This window comes from Pogona vitticeps, chromosome 6, assembly GCF_051106095.1.
Source record: "Pogona vitticeps strain Pit_001003342236 chromosome 6, PviZW2.1, whole genome shotgun sequence".
Classification (NCBI taxonomy): domain Eukaryota; kingdom Metazoa; phylum Chordata; class Lepidosauria; order Squamata; family Agamidae; genus Pogona; species Pogona vitticeps.
Window position 1 is genome coordinate 13,854,295 of NC_135788.1, and position 10,770 is coordinate 13,865,064.

The 10,770-nt window shown below is 42.9% G+C and overlaps 1 long non-coding RNA gene across 1 annotated transcript; it reads right to left on the bottom strand.

Moving 5' to 3' along the window:
• Positions 1-6,666: 6,666 nt before the first annotated feature.
• On the bottom strand, positions 6,667-10,453 carry LOC140707973 (uncharacterized). Its single transcript, XR_012088099.2, has 2 exons — positions 10,337-10,453; positions 6,667-9,830 (listed from the first exon to the last, which is right to left on the bottom strand). It is a non-coding gene; the product is annotated as an uncharacterized LOC140707973 (long non-coding RNA).
• Positions 10,454-10,770: the final 317 nt, after the last annotated feature.

A 10,770-nucleotide genomic window follows, 5' to 3' on the forward strand; every position in this document is an offset into this window, starting at 1 on the left:
GGGCCTCCAGATGTTCTTGAACTTCAACTCCCAGAAATCCTGGCCAGCAGAGGTGGTGCTGAAGGCTTTTGGGAGTTGTAGTCCAAGAACATCTGGAGGCCCAAGGTTGGGGACCACTGCTGTAGAGTATTCAAAGCTACTAGTGTCATCGAAGCTACCAACATGACTTTGACCCAACTCTGGGAGGCAGTGGAAGACAGGAGGGCCTGGCGTGCTCTGGTCCATGGGGTCATGAAGAGCTGGACACAACTAAAAGACTAAACAACAACAACAACAACAACAACAACAACAACAACAACAACAACAACAACAACAACAACAACAACAACAACAACAACAACAACAACAACTGTAGAGTATTATACCAAGCAACAAGATTTTGGCCTATGTCTCATATCTTCCAGTAACCAATACGCAGAGGCATTCTGCTTCTTATAATGGTATACTGTCCACTGACTAGCAGCTGCTGATGGCCATGATCTCCATGAAATTATCCCTTTTAAAGCTGCCTATAATGGTAAAGGTAACCATCATTACATCTGCTTTTCAAACTTTTTTGATCTCTATGGCTGGAGGTTTCTGGCCTCAAAAATTTACTCTTCCAAGTTCAGGCAAAGAAGTGTTTCCACTGAGTTGCACTCAGACATGCCAGTGTCTTTCCCATTCTCAAAAACCAGGCTCTCCTATCTTCAACTATTGGTTTTACCTCCCTTCGGTCTTTCGCCTCCAAATGCCTTGAGCATGATGCCAAATACTTGACGTTTGCTCCATTTAGACTTTTCTCCTTTAGACGGTTATTCCCGTCAAGCTCTTTTCTCTCCTCTGCGTGCCACTGAGCATGCCTCACGAGATTCTAGGGGTGAGGACTCAACGCTGTGGGACTCGCTCTCTAGTCAGTCTTAAGTTGCACTGGTGACTTGACTCGGGGTATGTTTGTTTTCAATGAATTGGACTCAACCCTCCCCGTTTTCCTGGGGAAAATAGCTTGTTTTTAATTTAATAGGGTTTCAGATTTGGGGCCAAAGAGTTAGACGCAGCTGTGGGACTTGGTCCCAAAGACTCGCCAGCTTCCCTTCAAAATTCAGGAATAACTTCCTCATGCAAAATCTGAAGGCCACAAGTCCGTTTTTCTTTCTTCCCGGCTTTTCTTCTGCCTTTCATACAATGGATCCCACCACAACCATCTAATTTCCTTTCTGCCCTCAGTCTCTGTGATCTTGTCCTCTCCTGGCTCTCTTCCTATCTGTCTGGGAAATATGGAAACAATTTGTAAAAATTAAAGGTGGTGGAAAATTTCCCCCAACAGTGAGGCGAGAGATATTTCACTCGCGGCTGGTTCTTTTGCGTGTGGGGGAAAATATATCTAAAAGTAGATTATTATTTTTTTTGCACCTCTGACGACTACACTTAATTTCAAAAGGCAGATAGTAAAATTGTTTGGGTTTTTTCTTCCCCCCCTACTGCCTCTGATCAGGAGCCCATTGCCAACATGGAGGGGATGGATAAAATGGAACCATGCCAAATATACCACTCTAAACTCTCTACAGTCGCAGCCGACGATTTTAAATGAAATAGGCCAAAGGGACTATTTCTAGATTAAAGAATCAGAAAAGGGAGAAGTGTTTGCAAAAGGAAACAAAGCTTGCCATCTCAAATCGCCAAGATACTTTTCAACTGCCTGAGCTGGGGATGCACTTGCAATAAGCATCAATGGATGTACAGCTGAAATGTACATCAGAAGAAAAAAAAACCTCCTTGTAAATGGTGGCGTGAAAAAAACTGAATGCTTTGGCGTTGTTCCAATCCCATTTGTGAGGCTTGCTCTTTGGGGAATTTCGAAGGAAGATTTAGTGCCTCCAGTTATGCAAACGCTTTCAACCCACCCTTCTTTTTTTTCCAAACTAAGTTTTCAGCCTTACCCCCAGTGAGCGAGCATTTAGTAGGGGGAAAAGTCCGTCTTGTGGCAAAAAGCAAACAAACAAACAGGCAGACAAACTTGGAAGGCAGTATTTGCTTCTGTTGCTGGCGGTGGTGTTTTCGGGTTTGAAGCTATCTGATGACATGTTAGAAATGCAAAACTGGGAAAGATGCGAGAATGAAAATGATTCTCGGGAGCGACAGAAAGCAGAATATACTGAAACGTGAAGAACCATTGGCGAGAAGCAGAATAAGCAATAAAACCAATCTTTTGCACAGTTATATTGAACCATATAGTAGTCTTCCCATAAAACTCTGGGATTTACTCATTACTACTAGAGGTATTGGCTTGGATTCTAAAAGTCATCTACTTTAAAAATGTAAAGAAGGAAGGGGGGAGGCAGAATGGGCTGGTTTGGGGCTGTTCTTCTTTCGTAGCATCCTCATTCACATCCCACATTGTTCAGGAGAACATCTGGGAATTAATTTAGGGGGCAACAGCAAACAGGAGGAGAAGATGGGAAAACTTTCTTCTGTGAAAAGGTGTCCAGTCCTTCAAATGTCTGATTAGAAGTAAGGCCCTTTGAGTTCAGAGGGTCACCCTTAGAAAAATGGGTCTGTGACTACAGCCTGTTATTATTTTACCTGGAGATCAAAGTCACTGCATCTGCTCCTATAAAGCTTAGCATGTTTACTATTGGGGTTAATGAATGCGTAATAATAACTGTGTGCTGTGAAGTCAATCCTGACCTATGGTGACCCCTCCAGGATTTTCTCAGTACAGAATAGTTACAAACTGTTTATTGTTTGTTCCTTTTGAGAGCAACTAGGACTGACTGTGCAGCTTGTCCAAGGCTACCCAGGCTGGCTATGAAGGTTCGGGTCTACGGGCCTCCCTTTCGTCCAATAAATCAGGACTCGCTTTAACGTCAAACAAATAATCTCTGTTTATTAAGTCAGACGAAGGAAGAGCAACATCAACCAGTTTAGACAATGTCGGCTCTTGCGGGAACAACGGTGCTCACAAGGGTGTCCATAGATTTGTTTCGAACGGGTGTAACGGATTAATGTCCCATGGTCCTGATAACACCTTCTCAGGTTCTGGGAACTCCAACTCCTCTACCTCAGGGGTTAGAAGCGGGATAGTCTCTTCATCCCCTGTCCAACCCCAAATCGAGGTTCCCTCTCCCTACTGAGGGTCCCATGGTCCGGGTAATACCCCATCTTCCGGAGCTCCTCCAGATGCCATGCCTTTTTCAACTCTGCCTCTCTCGCCACCGCCTCCTTTTCCTCCCTCAGGCGACATCGCCACTCGCGGGTTTCTGATTCTCCCCAATATGAGGGGTCTTGAGGCAGCCCCTTTCTCCTCCAGCTCTCCGCCTCAGCATGGGGCACCCAGACCTGTTCCCACTTCCTTGTCCAGGGATCTTGTAACCAAATTGTCCCCTTTATATTTCCTGCCCCCACCTCCACCACCAACCGTCCTTCCTCCCCTTTTCCCGCCAAAACTGAGTCAGTCTGGGTTGAAACACTTAACCCCTTTATAGCCGTCTCTAGGTCACAAGTGTCCACCCCTTGATGTTTCAGCCTTTCCCTTCCATAACTGTCTTCCAAGTCCCGCGTATCTAAATTCTGATGCTCCCTTTCTGGTGGTGAGGGTGGCGGTGTGGCCTGCATTCCCCTAGATGTTTTAGGGAGCGACGGCACTCCCAACAAAGCCTCTTGACCCTGTTCTTAGGCTTCACACTGGCTCTTCTACTAGGACACACAGAGGGGGATTGAACTCCCCACTGACTCAACAGCCAGAGACCTCACTCATGGCGCTATCCATAGACGTTAAAGGCAATAAACATGTTAGTACCAAGTCTATAGCACTGGGGAGGGGCATTAACAATCATTCAAAAATGTAATTTTTCTATTTCCATGCATTGTAGGGCAGAGAGAGGCCAAATAATCACGAAGGTCTGCTTCAAGGCATAGCATAGGCATCCTTCAGTCTCGAGAGACTATGGTAACATGCTCTAAATCGAGGAGTGTCCTCTCCAGAGCATGAAGCCCGGGTAAGGTAATATGGAGGATAGGCTGTTACCCAAGCAGCAGATCCCCCCTCTCCACATTGCTGAAATGGTCCAATGGAAAGGCAAGAGCCAATACAACTGGTTCCAGCAATGACAGCAGGCATAAAAAGAAATGTTCCTCTCTTCCCCATCCTTCTCTCATAGAAAATGGACTCCTCCAACTATAGAACAGGAATGCTAGAGTTCTTCTGTTCTTTACAACTGTGAACCTCATGTTCCATTTTGAGGGGGTCTTTTCTATAATCTTTTTTTATGCTCAGACTGCACTTGCCTGGCATGTGGCTTATTACGGAGAGCAAGAACTGCTGGATAGCGCAATGGTTTAAGTTGGGAGTTCGATTCTCCACGGTGCCTCCTTGACAGAGGTTGGACTTGATGATCCCAAGGGTCCCTTCCAGCTCTGCAGTTCTGATGTTATTACTGTATTATTATTCAAAAATACCAGGAACAGCCAATCAAATTTATGAAAACATGTAATAACAGGTGCAAGTTTCAATCAAAACCTAAGTATCTGTTAAATATTAACGTAGTATGTATGCTGTTTCTAATATTGCCAGGTTTTGTAGCTCTGATGGAGTGATTTCTGAGATCTCCAACTACCTACAATACTGTGTGAAAATTGTTGTTGTTGTTGTTGTTGTTGTTGTTGTTGTTGTTGTTGTCATCGTCGTCGTCCTGCTTCTAGTCTCCATTGAGCCATGGATGGGTGGCCCTGAGCCTCTTTCAGCCTGACCTCAATCCAATGCTATCTTTGACTCGCGGGGGCTAAAAGATTAAATACATGCGCATCTGTTCCCCCTTCAGAATCATGAGAGACTCTCTGCAGTGCATCCTTGGCTATCTGGACTGTTTATCAGCTGTCCAGCGAGCTTCTCCCATGACTACAATCTTTTTTTGAGCCAAGAAAGACCACTTGAGATTTAAAGATGGAAGCTGGGGTGGGGGTGGGGGCAACACAGCTGGTCCTGGGCTGGCCCAGACAACGATTTCTTTCAAACATCTTTCCAGGCATGCTCTAGCTACAATGTCTGTACAGCCACCTCATGTTCTAAGAAGCTGGGACCTTGCAGGTGGTTGAGATTTAGCATGAGGATCGATCCATAGTTTCAAGAAGCCTAATTAATAAAAAGAGCAATGAACCTAAGAGGACTCAGTTTTAGTGGACCGGGAGAGGGCATCTCTAGGACAGAAGGAAACAACTACCGCTAGGGAAATGATCCACTAAAGTTATGAAACTTAATCCCAATGTCACCCAATAAATACTTGAAGGCATTGCCTTTGATTGATGGAAATTGCCACTTAGATAGCTCAGTGGCTCAGTTCCCTGGCTGTGGAGCCAGAGGCTGGGAGTTCAGTTCTCCACAGGCTCTCCAGAGGGAACAGCTAGCCTGTGTAGCCTTGGACAGCCTGCACAGTCCCAGGACACCCCCAGGAGACAGGAATGGTAATCTACTTCTGTGTATTCTCTTCCTAGAAAATCCTGAAAAGGATTGCCATGAAGTAGAGTTGACTTGGGGGCACATTATTATTATTATTATTATTATTATTATTATTATTATTATTATTATTATTATTATTATTATTATTATTATTATTATTATTATTATTATTATCATCATCATCATCATCATCATCATCATCATCATCATCATCATCATCATCATCATCATCATCTGTGGGGGTGCCATTCCCAAGGTCACTAGGCTGCATGGGTGTTGTAGTGTAGAGAAAACTCTCCTAGCATCCTGTGGCTGCTTCTGAGGGGAGGGGCTGCCACCATTCTTCCTCTTTCTCATTATCATAGAGAGCTTGCCATAGAGGCCTTTCCTTAGGCCGATCAGAGGGCTTGATTAATTGCTTTTCCCCAGACCAATCCTAATTAATATCATGATGTCACCATTGTCCTATCTGAACCCTGTCTACTGTCTGTAATGCTGTCACTACCTGTGACCTTGTAATGTTAATAAAAGGACAGTCTCCTGAGGGCAGGGCAAGAAGAGAGAGAGATAATGGAGAAGACTTCTCATTCTGCTTCCTTGCTGAGTTGCCCACCAGGAGTACTGCTCGCAGACATCCATCTGTGTGTGTGGCTGACTTCTTTAACCCAGTGGTCCTCAACCTTGGCCTCCAGATGTTCTTGGACTTCAACTCCCAGAAACCCTGGCTAGAAGAGGTGGTGGTGAAGGCTTCTGGGAGTTGTAGTCCAAGAACATCTGGAGGCCCAAAGTTGGGGACCACTGCTTTAACCTATTGCTGAGAGACTCTTTGCTGTCCTATTATCCATTATCTGGTGATCACCACAAAGCCCATCAGCCTGCTCATTGCCTGAACCCAACAATCATCAACATCATTGTCATTATAAAAGCATCAGGAACAGTCAATCAGCTCCTTACTGTTGACTTTATTTATATTTCCAGTGGCCAACAGTTTACATCTTATTTGTCTCTTTCTTTGGTTTTTGAATCCCTTAGGAACGAAAATGTAAAGTTGATGCCCTTTGGCTTGCTCCTTTTACTAAGTCTGAATGATTGTAGCTTTATGAAATCCATCACAGGCATTTAAAGCAATGGGCTAAGATTTGATTCATAAGCCTCTTGCTCAGCTTGAACTTCCTTTGGAAGCTCCTGGACCAGGCAGAAGTTTGAGGGGCAGCTGTGGGCAAGGGGGGGGGTGTTTGTTTTTTGTCCTGGCATGCACAAAAGCTAGTTAAGGGCTGGACTAATCTTCAGTGCAAACTGCAACTTTGTCGGACAATAACAGACAATTGCCCACCTTAGCACAACTATTTGTTTTGTTTGCAGAGCACCAATGGGTCTGTTTGTTACCAGCAATGTGCTAATTATTCCCGCTAATTACATGCAAAACATTCATTATCACCTATATGTAGAAGAGGACCCCTCAGGTTCCAGTGACAAATTAATTACTGTGTTTCCCTTCAGAACAGTACTTCTAGACCATCCCTTCTATTATCTCAAAAATAAATTAGCTTAGCAGGAAGTTTGTCTCTCGAGATTCTTTTCTGCCTTTTTAAAAGCAGGTTCAACAAATACCTTATTATGTTTCTCTTTCCTCCATGTTTTCCAGGTAACTATTTCCTGAAACTCTCAAGATCTAGAATATTGGTTTTACAAACTCCTAATCCTTGTAAAGTGAAGACAAAAACTAGTTTCTTCTACTTTTCTTTAGGCATCTGTATTCCTAAACACAGCAGCACCAAGAAACAAGAATGCTACAAAGGATGAGAGGTAGGATGTGTGTGAAAATATAGTCCAGTACACAGAGTCATTGTGCTTTGCTGCCTACAGCAAAAAACAAACAAACACCAAGATGGCACCCTCTTCTAGTTCAAAAGCCAAATGGATGGTTAGTTGAGGTTTTCTTCTAAACTGGTTACCACATTGTCTAGCCCACTTGAGGAGAGAAGGCAATCTCAAAGAGCACAGAGCAGAGTGCTTAGGACCAGAGGCTGTAATTATTGCTGTTTTGGTCAACAACTTCTAGAACGTAGTCATGCTGGCTGTGGCATTCTGGAAACTGTAGGCCAAAGAATATTTCTAAGCTCTCCATGGAACACAGCTTTCTATTGCAACACATTGTCATCACACACCCCATCCTTTGCTGCCCAAATTGCCTGGCCCACATTGCCCAATGGGGCCAACCCTAAATAGGAGAGTTGGGCCTCTTACCTCTGCAGCATCTATACCAATGTACCACTTTTGTACTTACTAGCCAGGCACAGCTAGATTACATCAATGTTCCTGACAATGGGGCAGAGAGGTATTTTTGTAACTGCTCAAGGAAACCCCCTCTTCAGCTTTGTCACACCGGCAATCTGTCACAACGGTGACCCTATATCCTGGTCACTGTGATGTATTGCAACAGGATGTTGCTGCCGAACCTCCTTACCCATTATTTTCCATCTGGATTTCACCATCCCTGCATGGCCACCTTCAGTCCTTTTATGGAGAAAGGTGGGGCGAAATATTTTAAATCAATCAATCAATCAACCGTGTGTGGGATGACGCCAGACGTACGGGAACCAAACACCCTTAGTCTCCCCAATGGTCCACAGCTTTAGATCCTGTAATCGCTATAGCCTCAAACCAAACCCCTTCGCAGCATTCTTTATTGCAATTGCTTCTGAATAAAGAACATCCCCGGACATGCCAGGTTATTGGAGGTACTGACACCGGTTTTGAAGGACTTGCACTGGCTCCCAATATGCTTCCAGTCTGAGTTCAAGATGTCAATGATCAACTACAAAGTCCTAAACACCTCAGGACCTGGAGATTTGATGGAGCAACATTCCCTGTATAAATCTGCCCAGTCACTAAGATCTGCTGGGCAGGCCTTCCTCCGTGTCCCACCACTGAGAACTATTCATTATATGGAGACATAGGGGACGGATTTCACAGCTTTAGCACCCCAACTATGGAATGCCCCCTCCTGGTTCAACTGGTGCCAACACTGACATCATTTTGGTGCCAAGTCAAAACATGCTTATTTATTAGAATCTCTAGGGGCTTAGGATCTTGGCCTGCACAGGTTTTAATGCAATGGCTTAAATGTTTTGGTTTTAAGTGTTTTACTCTGTTTAATTTGAATGGTTTTAAAGAGTTTATGTTCTAAATTGTTTCACATGCCTCTGTAACCCATCCTGAGGTCTTGTGATAAAAGCAGACTATTAATGTTTTAAAGAAACAAACAGAAGGTTCCAGAACACCCATCTGTACACAATCTAGGCAGTTTGAACCAGCATTGTGTAGGAGAGAGAATATTGGACCAGGGCCCAGGAGACCTGGGTTCAAATTCTGGGTCGGCCATGAAAATTCATATTGAGTTGAAATGATACATCAGTTTTCGAACATCTCTCATACCTCGAATACTCTGTTAGGAGTATAATAATAATTTTAGAACTGGAGGGAACCCTATGGATCATTGGGTCCAGTCAAGGAGCCAAAGGGGAATCAAACTCCCAACCTCTGTACCGAAGCCACTGAGCTATCCAGCAGATCGTCAAAAATAGGGAGTGAATTGACAGCATGTAGCAACAAGTATACATTACATTGATATCTTATTTATTTATTTATTTATTTATTTATTTATTTATTTATTTATTTATTTATTTATTTATTTATTTATTTATTTATTTTATTATTTTATTATTTTATTATTTTATTTTATTTATATTCATTTTTCCTCTAATTAATACGAGCTATACATAACTGCCCTTCCCTTTTACCCTGACAAGAATAAGGTAAATCAGACTAAGAGATACTAATTGGACCAAGGTCACCCTATGGGTTTAGGGGTTCAGTCACGACTGAGAACCTGCATCTCCCACATCCCAGTCCAATGCTCCAACCCCTACATTACGCAAGTGCTCATATTAGACAGGCCTGGAGCTGACATGGCTGTTTTTCTGCCCTCTGGTCACAATTAAAATGACATTTTCTAAAAGAGACATCAAAAGAAACCCTTCTATCTCTCACCCTGCCTGTGGTGAGAGGCAAAGCTGAGGATATGTACAGAACACCGTTGCCATCTCTTAGTTTAGGGCTGTTCTAGTGTCCTCTCAAACCCAACGAGGGCAGGCCAAAGCATTTTATTGATTGGTGGTGTAGCAAACAGTGACAGAGTATTGGGCTGGACTCAGGAGATCTGTGTCATACAAACTCATGGGTGGAGGGAGGGACTTCTACAGCCACTCCTTAAACATCCCACATATCTTGAAGCCCCATTGGGACTGCCATAGTCAGATGCATCTTGATGATAGCTGCACACAGTCTCTTCTCTGAGGCCGCCACCTCTCTCTGCATGATGATGGGGCTGGCTCTACATGAAGCAGAACAAAAAGCAGTGTGACCAATCTATTTGTTATTTATTTATTTAAAATATTTATATCCCGTATTTCTCCCCACAAGGACCCGAGTTACATCTTAAGTCAATTTAGACATGCAAGATGCAAATCAAAAAAACTCTCTCTGACTGCTGTCCATATATGTTTCAAGGAACACAAACACAACGTCCTATTAAAATGCTAATAGTTTTGACTAAAGCATTCTACCAACAAAGTTGCCTTAATCACATATAGCTCTCTCCATGCTCAAACTGCTGTATAAACATTCTTTGCTCAATCTGGAGTGTGACATTTCAATCTGGTTTAAGATTGGCACAGAAAGCTTTAAATACGTTCGGCAAAACAAACACGTTTTAATGGAACAAAATTAGTACTGTACAACTCATTTCAGTTTTTTTTTTTTTAAAAAAAGGCTTAGTGACTTCTCGTTTCTTTAAAGCTGACATTTTCTTCAACCAGTTTAAGGAAATACATTTCTCACCTCAAAAACAAGAGCATTAACATCAGGATTTAAAGTTCTGCCTTGCTCAACTTTCCGAGATTGCTATTCTGTTTGCTCACACCTGAGTTCTTTAACAGAGGTGTGTCTTTCCTGTCTACAAAAAAAATACATGAGAAATAATATCACACACTTCATTCCTTTCAAACAAGATTTGGTTTAGAAAAGGAACACCTATAACTGTGAGCTTCAACACCAGAAGCTGAAGCAACAGTATTGTTCAATTATCTACCTCATTTTCAAAAACTATTGGACTGTTTCTTACTCTGCTATAAATTTGGACTTCACTATAAATGTAAAATCCAAAGTCCTACTTTGGAAATGAACATGGTTAGTAGAATTTGATTGTGCTGGATTGAAACTAACATACAAGAATTACCATATCTCCTTGAACCCCCAAAATGTCTATTTTTAAA